This window comes from Oreochromis niloticus, linkage group LG1 (assembly GCF_001858045.2).
Source record: "Oreochromis niloticus isolate F11D_XX linkage group LG1, O_niloticus_UMD_NMBU, whole genome shotgun sequence".
Classification (NCBI taxonomy): Eukaryota; Metazoa; Chordata; class Actinopteri; order Cichliformes; family Cichlidae; genus Oreochromis; species Oreochromis niloticus.
In genome coordinates this window covers 34,270,607-34,279,492 of record NC_031965.2, presented here as the reverse complement: position 1 = coordinate 34,279,492, position 8,886 = coordinate 34,270,607, and the positions used below count along the sequence as shown (strand labels likewise).

General features: G+C 37.3%; 1 protein-coding gene across 1 annotated transcript in view; it reads left to right on the top strand.

Annotated features, from left to right (window-relative positions):
- LOC100700960 (myocyte-specific enhancer factor 2A) overlaps nucleotides 1-8,886 on the top strand; it is a 47,490-nt gene continuing 38,604 nt past the window's right edge. The window contains exon 1 of the mRNA XM_005447715.4: nucleotides 1-2,192. The gene's annotated coding sequence lies outside the window, so the exon portion shown is untranslated. The remainder of the gene's footprint in view (nucleotides 2,193-8,886) is intronic.

Below are 8,886 nucleotides of genomic sequence, written 5' to 3'. Positions count from 1 at the left end.
GGTATGAGTCTTTTTACATCACTTAATTGTAAATATCCACACCTGCTGAACAGATTAGACTGGGCTTAATAATTCATTGCAAGTTGTTGCATTAATATTGGTTTAAAAAATAATTTGGTTTTCCTAAGCTACATGGGAAGATATACCATTTTATTGAAACTAGGTTTTTTGTTCTAATCAGTGATTGTATAGAAGTCTTCTAAAGTTTTCTACAGTCATTATATCTAATACTACAGATGCTTAGATTCATCTGAAGTCAATTATAATTGTTTATAAATAAAACAATTTATAACATTTATAAATAAACAGTTTATAAATAAAAAAAAAAAAAAAAAAAAAAAAAAATGTTATCGTCTTTCATTTTGTTTGCAGCATGCAGGATCTTGTCTCTTATCTTATCTCACCATATGTAATGCTTGGTTCAGTCTTTTCTAGTAATGAATCGCGACTTGCATGACAGAAACTGAAGCATCAGATTAGCAATGAAATAGTACTTGAGGTATACGGACAAGTATTGTACTTCTTGAGGAGAAATTTTATCTTTACATTTGTGCAGAATAAACTGAAGGTTGAGTTGCACAGCAGGCACTGAAGGAAAAAATATACTGGTGGCAGCTCAGCCAGCACAAGGCCTGCTGTGTGTCCTCAGGCGTGACTTCTGTGTGCTGCTTTAATGTAACTACACTGAACTTGTAACATGTAACAATAGAAGAGAGAAGGATGACATGCTGACAGTTTTTAAAACACTTAAAAAATTATTTACCCTTATGCAAGTCAGGTCTGTCTTGGAGTTTGAATGATTTGGTTTATGTTTCTTAACAATTAAAAATTTCCATGCAGAGAAATCTCCAGTCGTCTTCAGGCAGCATCTAAAGATTTCAGCTGGGTGCTCAAAGCTTCACCAGCAGTGTTGTTGAAGGAGGAATGTAACACTGAATGTTCTGCTTCGAGCAGATCTTCTCAGCTGCCTTAGAAATTCAAACCAGTGACCTCACAGTCACAAGCTTTCTCACCCCTCCTTGAGGCACAGGCTAAATTAAAATATCAATGGATCAATTATTATACTGGGCCTGTGTTTGGGTGAGTGCCGACTCACATGCTGTGTTTTCCGCCTAAAAAGTCTTATGTCTGCATTTTTTAATATCTTGATCTCCTGTTTTTGAAAGATTGCATCTGTGATTTAAACTAATAAAGTACTAGATTGAATATACCCATGTACAGATGAAATATTGAGGCCTGAGCACCGACATGAAGACCCATGAAAACAGATGCAAAATTGCAGAAGAAGACAAAAAGTGATGACAGAATGTTTTGCATGTTTTTATGGATGTTTCATACTTCTTTAGTGTTTGTATATTTTGCTGTTGGGTTGTGTGGTCTTGTATACTGAGTTGGTCTTTTTGCATATCTCAGTGTAGTTGTGCCTTTATTGTAAGTTTGTGCCATATTTCTGTAGTTTTGCTTCATTTGGAGTCATTTTGCATTTCCTCTGTATCTTTTTTGCTGTTATTTTGTTATATAGTGGCCAATTTGTTGCTGCGTTTGGTTGTTTTGCCCTTTATTGTAATAATGCAGTAGTTTGTCTCTTATTGTTGGCCTTAGCCAGATAGACTACTTGCATCTGTTTGGAATTATTTGTGTTTTTCACATTACAGTGGGCATTTTGTTTCTGTTTGTGATTGCTTTAGGTGTGTACCAATTTGGGGTTTTTTTGTTGTCATTTTTAAGTAATCGTCTTTGTTTTTGTCGATTTTTATTCATTTGGACGGCTTTTTGGGGGTTTTTTTGTAGTGTGTCTCAGAGTTGAAGGTCAACTAACCCTTTGTGCCCCTTATCCACCAAAGAATATCCAGATTGTTTTCTGAAGCGTTGTTTTATTCGTTAGCGAGCTACTTACACTGACATGTTTAAAGTATAAATGTGAACTCATATTTACAGCCCTGTTTCGGACACGTACACACTGCAGTATACAAACAAATCGTGTATGTCTGTCAGTGTGAGTGTGTTGGAAGATCCAAGCGCACACGTACAGACGCTGCTATACACACACTCCGGTGGGAGGAGCCAAACCTCTCTCAGCTTTGAGTTTGTCAGTTTCCTAAATATAGCGGACAGGATCTGTCCGTGTCTTTCAGCCGGAGACACTTTGATAAAAAGCCCGTATTTACAGAAGCACCGGGAGGCCAGTGGGGGTAAGTGGAGCAAACACGTCTGTCTTTATATGTGAAAGTGTGCTGACTGTGTTCTGTGCTTTGGAGACTGAAAGGGAGGGGAGCCACGACCCTTCTTGAAGTGCTGCGATCTTCTTTCAGTGTTTGAATTTCTTCCAAAACTGCCTTAAATGTTGCTTCTGCACTGCTTCATCTCTGTTGAGGCTATATTTGGTAACGGTTCGTGTTTGTTGTGATCTCATGTCTGAGTGTCGTTTACTGTGAATACTGTACGCGGAGGCTACTGTACATGTTGTGATAAGTGGTCTGAGTGAGAGCTGCATAAAACTTTGATTAGATTGGACTATCTTTGACAAAGCGTTGCCTTTTCTGCTTATCTCGCTTCGAATATCGTAAAACCCGAGGTGTCCTGAACAACGTGTGTTATTTCCTACAGGTACACAACACCAAAAACTAAAACCATAAATTAGCCTTTACAGTACGGTTCAGCAAAGCAGTCATGTTGGAAGTCCCCATCAGTGTACATGATCACCGATCGAATAGCAGTGGATTATACAAGTTTAAATAGTTTTAAGCCAAACTATCCAGCAGTCTAAAGCATTTAAAAAAAAAAAAAGTCCAAACCATAATTTGTTTAAAAACTAGTTGAAGCAGTGGGATGATTGAAGAGTTATTACAACTCATCACAAAATATCTGCTGTAAGATTTCAAAGTACACGGTGCTGGAGATCCTGTGACGACCAGTACACATAGCTGGGGAACAACAAACGCACTTTCAAAAAAATAATAGATGTACGTCAATAAAATAGAACATTTAACAATAATTTTTTCAAAAAGGTTTTCGACTCTCTAAAGTTGGCACATTACGCATTAAGTATTTTACCTAAAGGGGAAATGCTGCTTTAATCCTTATTTTACTGCACATGCTCATGTTGACCCCTCTCATATTGCCAGATTTGAGAAGTTGTCGCAAAATTACGAAAAATTACGTTGCTTAGTAGGTTTATGATTTACTTTCAGAACCACCACACATCAAGAGGGTGAAGTGCTGCTCACACGAACTGACGAATCAGGAGAATATAGGGCTTTTAGGAGGCTTAAAATCTGGGCTAATATTGCCCTTTTCAAGCAGAGGCTCAACTAAAGGGCAACAGTACAAGCAATGTGAATTAAATAAGAATCTTTAAAGCTTTCAATCATGCAAACCTACACATGTAGCACCCTAATAAAAATGTATAGCTTTACATGATATGTCTATTAAAATAGAGTAAACTTCAATTCAGGCTTTAAAATGAGAAATTCTCTTAATAACATATCTGTCATTATAACCCTAGTGCTAGAAACCTCCGTCTTACTTCATTCATTTCAAGAGTAAGTGTGGTATCATTTCAACTAGTGATATGTCATGTAGGTAATAAAGCAACAATATGAAATAATGCCTAAGAAAATCAAATGAATTCAGTGAAAAATGACCATAGTTTTGAAAAATAAAATAAAATATTGCATTTGTGTTGTCATATGAGACTGAAACATGTCAGATTTTAGATGTTTTAGTCTGATCTTAGCGGGGTTAAAAATATTTAAAATATTTAAAAAGTTAAAAAGTCCTCTCTCTCTTAACATACAATTGAATATAATGACACCAGTAAAACTGAGTTCTGGAAAAGCCTTTTAAATATGAAACATCACTGAAATAAACAGTTATGACATAATACAGAACTTTTTTGTTTGTTTGTTTGATCTTCCTTTGGTCTGTGGGGAAAAGGATTTTTGGGAAAGTTCTTCCATTGCAGTACCGAGACTATCCACTAGGAGGAATTAATTTATTAGCAAGGCTGAGTGGTGGGGCATATGCAATTATTTGAATACATCCATAAAAATAATTTCCTGTCCTCTTCCTCTCACCCCAGCCAGTTGCAGTAGATGGCCATCCCTCCCTGAGCCTGGTTCTGCTTCAGGTTTCTTCCTGTTAATAGGGGAGTTTTTCCTTCCCACTGTCACTAAAGCACTTAAAAGCAATCAAAGCTCAGAGGGGGTCATATGATTGTTGGTGTTTTCTCAGTTTTCTTTGTATTATTGTAGGGTCTGTCCCTTACAATATAAAGTGCCCTGGGACAACTGTTGTTGTGATTTGGTGCTATATAAATGAATTGCATTGAATTAATGGATACTTTACCCAGCAACAGTTATAGATGGTAATTTGTATTTTTATATGTATTTTAATATATTTTATTGAAAACACACAAAATAAACCTCTTTTTGTAAAATTATTTTTACTGTAGGTATCACACATTTGCACAAAGGCAAAGTTGATCTTTTTTGGTTTTTAGAAAACAGTCTGCTGTTTAGAAAGCAGCATGTCACTTCAGTCAGTCTCTCCAAGATGACAGAGAATGACAGAGTTCAGTGTCCAATTGTATGATTTCTATTAAACAGGCTGTGGTTACTTTATTGGTGTCTGTTAATTAATAAAACAGCTAGCTCATCAAATCACTGCTTATCACCGAGATAAGGGATAAGCATTGACTAACTCATGAAGTTTAAAAACACGGTTTCCCTCACTTTGTCGTAAAGTTGTATTTAAAGGATATATGAAGATTATTTAATTTGCTAACCTAAACTTGAAGTGTGGTGTGTTTTTAGTTCAATTCTACTTGGAAAAAGAATGATTTTGTTAAGGGTGGTGTCACTGATGCTGGGTTAATCATTTCTTTGATAGCCTAACTGTGGCGCTATAAGGAGCTCTGTGCAGTGGCAGCATTTAATTGCTAAACTCATAATACAGCACTTTTCCTTTGATAAACATGAGATGGGGAAAACCAGCAACATAATATGATGTCTGTGGGAAACACCTAAAAACTTTTCAAATGCGTTGGCTTATAAGAAAGACCAATCCACTGATCAGAGGTTGACATTTTTTACACATCTTATTGAAAGGCAGATTGTTAATAGAGAGAAGTTATTGGCTCTGTAGTTCAGGCATTCATCCTTGTCCCTGCTGCCACATCCCTACTCTTTGTTTTCATATTTCATTAGCAGGGCGAGCAGCATGTACCATCAGCTTCAATTATCCTCCCTGTCAGCGGACCGGCAGGGCCTGTCTGCTGGCTTTAGTGATTACAGGCTTCAGGGGACAGGTAATCAGGTCATGGTTACACTGTCACCCTGTCAGACTGCTGAGACCACGGGGAGCAAATGGAATGAAAGAACTCTACCATCTTCAGTCAGTTAAGGCTAGATATTGATAGTGTACATAACCTGAATACTGTCTGGCATCATTTTGGTGCAGTATCACATAGTGTATATATTTTCTTTCCATTAAACATGGTTGAAACTCTGTTGGCATCTCCCTGGTCGAAACTAGTCATGGTAGAATGCCAAAAAAAGACCATAAGTGAACAAATGTCAGTGTTGTATCCATGTAGCATAGAAGTTGAGTCAGACAATTTCTTTCAAAAGTGAGAAATATAGATTAGATGACTGCAAAGAAAGAACCAAAATCCTTTTTCCTTGATGACTAGAGGACGAGAAAAGATTACTACCTGATGGTTCTTCAGCCTTGAAATGCTTGCTGGGTTTTTCTAAGAGTTTAGTTCAGTTTTCCGCAAAGAGCTTTCAAGGCATACTGTACAGGACTTGCTAAACACCAAATGGCAGCTGGTGACCATAGCGGAGTATTTAAAGCTGAAAAAATTCTTAGAGACCAAAAAATGTGGTGTTCCTCAGTTTCTTGACTCCAAGTTAACCTTAATGTTTAACATCAGCCACATGAGTTTAAAGTTGCTCCCTGTTTTTTTGCACAGGTTCAAGTTATCTAAATGGCTTAATAGCTGTTATCCAGGGTTTAAAGTAAAGCAGTGTATTGGGACTTGATGGGAAGTAGTGCATTCTTAAAAACACATCATATGTTATGATGGGTTTCACTCGGGACTGTTCTCATCGCCCAGTTGCATTGCATAGTGGTTTCATGCACATCATGATCTGATTATTTTAAATCTGATTAAAATACATGTTTCTAGTGCTTATGTTTAAAAGAATATAATATCCCTTGATACTTATGTCAGCCCATTTGGAGAACATGGACCCCGCCTTTCATCATTGTTTAACTTAAATTTATTTTAATGTAGCTCACGGTGCTGTTTCTAAAAGCCATTAAACAGACTATGAACATGTGGATAGCCTAGCAGAAATGATAGACGTTATTACTGTGTCTGCCAAAATAAAACTGGGAACCCCGCCCCACACATCTAAGTGTTTTATAAAGAATGATGCAAGGGTTGGTGCTGAAGATGTTACCAGGGTGTGTCCAGTATCCTGGACTCCAATTTTTAATTTTTTTTTTTTTTAAATCGCAAGTACATGCAGAAGAAATTCAGCACCATCATATTTTCTCGATCCATACCAATGCTTCTATAAATTTACACCTGATACAAAAGAGTGTTCAAGCCTAACAGTCATTTATTTACTTAGACATTATTCAATATGTGCATACAACCTGTGTGATACTTGGAAGGCACGGTCCCAGATTTTACTGACTTTACATTCATCATTACTCAGAAATGCAGTGAGCTACCCAGGGTAAGTATGTAACCAATGATAAAAATATAAAACTTAATTTCCCAGAAAACAAATTAATTTATCTGACCACATGTGTTTTCAAATATTTAGAGGGGAGAGCTTTTAAATACAGTTATATGTAAGCCACATATAAAGGCATGCAGCTGTCATCACTGGTACTCCAGCTTCAAGTACTTTTTAGCTACAGTAACACAATGCTGCTTGACTCAGCTGTCATGATGGTATTTGCTAGCCTTACATTGCTATACAAATGTAATTAGTTTATAACATCTCAGATCAGTTGTGATTTCTAAGACACATTATCACTGGGCACAGACCAAAGCACCTCTGGAAACAATTGGACAATTACAGCCAATCAGAGCAAAAAATGTGATTTATTGCTAATGGATGGAAAAATGTCATTTTATCAAACCCGCCCCTTGTTGGATAAACAGTTGTCTCAATGCCAACCAGGCTTGGAACAGTGACTTTCCACATTCATATTATTCCCAGGCTAGGTTTTGGCCATTCATGTACATTGTCTAGTATTCAGTGTGACTCACCACAGACCAGGGGTGGGGAACTCCAGTGTCCTGCAGGTTTTAGATGTGTCCTTGATCCAACACAGCTGATTTAAATGGCTGAATTACCTCCTCGACATGTCTTGAAGTTCTCCAGAGGCCTGGTAATGAACTAATCATTTGATTCAGGTGTGTTGACCCAGGGTGATATCTAAAACCTGCAGGACACCGGCCCTTGAGGCCGGGAGTTCCCCACCCCTGCCATAGACCATGCTGTGTTTATTTTATTTTATTTTTTTGGTGTTTTTAATGTTAATTTATAACTATCCACCTTTACTATTCTATCAGATTAAAAAACGGCAAAGAATTGAAGAATTTTACATCAGTTTTGCAACAGGAAGCATACAAAACCGATTTAGGTTGTATAATATGTTGGGTAAATACTGAATCATTTAATAGTATAATGTAAAAAAAACCTGTGATTTCACATGAGAAGTGAGGAAATATCCTTTTTTGACATTTTGATGTAAATGAAGATGTGGATATAAAACCTGTTAGCAATAACATGACAATCTTTAATCCTGTATCCACTCTGTCAGTTAGGTTTCTTTGTGTGGCTGCACCGAGTCCATGTGTTCCCAAGTGGTATTTCCTTCCCCTCCTAGTTTCTCTAATGATAGAATATTTGGGGCCTTGTGGTAAACAGAAATAGCAACACTTCTGAGGGATAGGCTTCTCTTTTTGCACCACATGCTGAAGAAATAGAGGCTGCACTGTATGCATTTGTGTGTGTGTGTGTGTGTGTGTGTGTGTTTTCTTTCTTTTTTTTATTGAAAAGCTATTTTAAGTTATCCGTGACTGACTGATTTGAGTTTTTCTTTCCTAGTCAATTAGATGACTTGCTTTAGTGAATCCAAGCTAAACCACGTAGCTTCAATGTGGATAAATGCATTGAACCTGATGAGCCTGATGACGTCTGCCTAAACGTTATGCATTTTATATCACACAAAGTAGAAAAGATGAAAGCTCTAGCTGATAATTCTTGCCGTAGAAGCTTGCTGTATTTCGCTACCTGTCTGTGTTGATGTTGGTGATCTGAGTGTGGAATAGCCTTCTTGTTCTAGGTGTGAAAGCATTTGCAATCTGTAATGTGATTCCTACAAATCATATCTGTTAAAAAAATAGATCCTCATTGCTGGTTTCATTGCAATCAGCAGATTTGCTTCATAACTCTCATAGAGATATGACCCATTTCAGCAAAAAAACCCAGTCTAAATTAAGGCTGGGCCATATCATACCGTTCACGGTAATACCGGTATAATGTTGGGCAATGATAAGAAAATGAAATATCGCGATAGAATATGGGTAAAACGCGCATGCGCCAGTGCCTTTGTTTTCATACACACATGGCGGAAAAAGCATGGCGGTGACGGAGAATGAGAACGGCGAAAGCGGATCGTTGAATGAAACGGATGAACCAGAATTGGTTTGTAAAAATGCTGCAACTTCAGTGATGTGGAACTGGTTTAGCTTTTCGTCTGTCAGATACACAACAAAGCACTATTTTTGTTAGCGCATGCTAGCGGGCCGTCGTTATTACCGTGTTTTTTGGAAAATACGGCACACTTAAAATCAAT